Below are 3,263 nucleotides of genomic sequence, written 5' to 3' on the forward strand. Positions count from 1 at the left end.
TCCATAACAAGATCCAGATCAGAAACTTCTATCTCCCAGCCTCCAGATTAGGTTCACTGGTGAGCCTTCCAATTCTGGATTGTAGTTCATTTCAAATATAGTAAAGTTGACAACCAGGAATAGTCACTACAGGTATAAACTAGAACAATAATTTGAAATAATTTCCTGTGAGACAAATGACACCCCAGGACATTCTTCCAGCAGTAGAAATGCTTTCTCAGGTTCATGTGCTGAGGTTCTCAGCAGATATTGAATTCATGACCCTTGGGAGTCCAGGTACTGCTTGAGTTGGTATTAGTCGTAGCCATTTATCTTGTGGTGCATCCAGAATACAAAAGTTACTGGATCATGGAATTTTCCACAGGAATTCCAAAGGAAAGCTAGAAAGTCTGGCAGTGTGTATTATAGAGGATTCTTTACAGTATATGACCACAAGAGTGTGAAAAGTGCACCTTCAAGGTAAAGCAGTAACTTCAATGGCAATCCCAGGATGTTGGAGATGCCACAGATAAAGCATTTTGCAGAGGAAAGGCACAGATACCAAGTGGAACCAGCTTCAGAGAGAGGTCAAGTGGGGCACAAACAGCTAGTGTCTAGGAGCTTAGCTGCCCAAGCCTGTTGGTGCATAGCTCGTGATATCATATGCTCTAGATATTGGACATGGACCACAGTCAGTGTGCTTCCTGCTGGGTTTTGTTCTTGCTGTGATAGGATCCTTTCTCTCCATTTCTCCATTTCTCCCCTTTGGTATGGCAATGTTTACTCTACATCACAGGTTGATGGGATTATATAATTTGTACATTTTTATAGGTAATCATGGCGGAAAGTGCGTCCTGAGTTGTCTAAATTTATAATGTTGGATCTGCTAAAGCTTTGGGGAGTTTTGCAGTTGGACTGGGTAGAGGAATGAATGGATTTTTTTGTGAGAGAGACAGAAGTCATTTGAGCATCAACCATAAAACCTTGTGGTTTAACGTGATACTTTGGGTTGTCAGGTTTGGAAGGGTGGATTTTATCTTAGTGTATCTTGAATGTAAATTTGATTAGGTTAAGAAACACGTGGGAGATCCATGAAGCATTCCTTTCTATATGTATGTAAGGTCACCTCCAGAGTTCACCTGATGAGAATGGTTGCAATAAATACATTAAACCTTTGGTGGACTCCATATGATGGTTGTGTTGCTGGAAGTTGGGCCCTACTTGGATGAAATAGGTCAGTGGCAGTGTGTTCCTTGTGGTCACAGCTTTCTCTAGCATCCTTTCTGTATGCTGAGTTTGTTCTTTTGTTCTAGTTGTCTTTGGGGACTTAGAGCTGCTAATATAAGACCTTGTCACCTGAAAAAGTCAGGACTTGACTTTCTCACTCTTTATTAATATTTAAATCTTTTATCTTGCCTGAACTCAGCAGCAAGGTCTTCTAGTACTCTGATGGTTTGTATATGCTTTGCCCAGGGTGTGGTATGATTAACTTTGGTCCTGGTTTTAGTAGGTGTGTCACTGTGGGTGTGGGTTATAACACCTTAATTCTAGCTGCATGGGAGCCAACATTCTGCTTGCTGCCTTCAGATGAAGATGTAGAACTCTCAGCTTCTTCTGCACCATGCATACCTGCTTAGATGCTGCCATGCTCCTGTCTTGATAATAGACTTAACCTCTGAACCTATAAACCAGCCACCAGTTAATATTAATATTAATATTGATTACCATCTTAATATTGATCTTATAAGAGTTGCCGTATACATAGTGTATGTTCTTAGCAATAGAACCCTAACAAAGACAAGTACTATATTGAATCATAAAGTAAAAGCCATCTTTGACTTTTCTTGTTTTATTTGATATCTTAGAGAAAAGGCTTTCAGCTTTTCCTGTGATATCAACTGGGCCTCATTGAGTGTGGTGTTTATTATGTTGAGACATATTCCTTATGGACCTATCCATTAAGTTTCATTTTTTTTTTGTATTTTGAAAGGAATTAATTTTCAGAAATGTTACTTTTTGCATCCTTTTGGATGATTTTCCCTGAGTTTTGTGTATGTGTTTGTGTGTGTGTGTGTGTGTACACGTGTGTCAATGTGTGTGTGTGTGTGTGTGTGTGTGTGTATGAGTGTGTATGCAGAGACTGATGTCCATTGTTGTTTTTCTCAATGCTTGATAGCTTAGTTTTTAAGACAGAGCATCTCACTGAACCTACAGCTCACTCATTTAGTCAGACTAATTGGCCTGCAAGCCCCCAAGGACCTTCTTGTCTGCTTTCTTTACTGGTATGTGCCAAGCCTGGTTTTATGTCAGATGCCAGGTGTTTGAGTTCTGGGCCTCATGCTTGTGCAAAAGGCACTTTACCACCTGAATAATCTTCCTAGAACCCCCTTCCTTTATTTAATTCATTAGTGGAAGTCATGATCTCTTTTCTTCTAGTGCTGAGGACTGAAGCTGAGGCTTGTGTGTGCTAAATATACATACCACCCTCAGGCCTCCGTGAAATCTCTTGAGCCTGTAGGCAAGCATACCATCTATGTATTCAAGGAATGGGTTATGGATTTAGTGCTCAAAATCTGACTGTGAGCGCCTAGAGATTCTAAGCCGCTTTCTCTCTACCTTGAGGTTTGTGGTGATTTGCTGTTGGGGGCTGTTGTCAATGTTTTACCACTAGGAGTCGAACCTAGCACAGGTGAGTCCTAAGTTCACAGGTGGTGTTAAAAGGTGCTAGAGGACCACACGAAGGCGAAGTTTGCCTTCAGGTTGGCTCTGTGTTAGATGCAGGTACCTCTTCTGCTCACCAGCATGTGCTCAGGCACTGTAGCACTCTTTCTAACTGTGGTGCACCCATAGCACTCATACAATGGTTTAGTGTTGATTTCTTCATTCTTCCTCTGTCATTAATGCCTGGGATTGGGGGAGTGGTGTAGTGGCATTGTGGTAGGAAACAATGACATCCTGAAGCCTACAGAGTCCATGTAGCATTGGGAGGAACAGCATATTTCTGTTGCAGACTTCTTTTTGTTGAGGTAAATGCATGTTTAAAAATAGCATGTTCAGATACAGGTAAGCAGGGCAGGGTAGAACCCAAACCACAGTGGGCTACTGTTCTTCCCATCTGGCATGGGGACAGGTCCAGAGGCTTCACAATGGTGTTCTTCTTGGAAACAGACATCATATGGCTCAAACTGAATTCTAAGGCAATACCTTGGGGATTCTGTTTTGTCTTAAGTCAGTGGCTGGGACTTTAGTCAGTGATGTGTGGTGTGAGGTTGGGAGTTGGATGC

Source organism: Mus pahari, unplaced genomic scaffold (genome assembly GCF_900095145.1).
Source record: "Mus pahari unplaced genomic scaffold, PAHARI_EIJ_v1.1 scaffold_10306_1, whole genome shotgun sequence".
Lineage (NCBI taxonomy): Eukaryota > Metazoa > Chordata > Mammalia > Rodentia > Muridae > Mus > Mus pahari.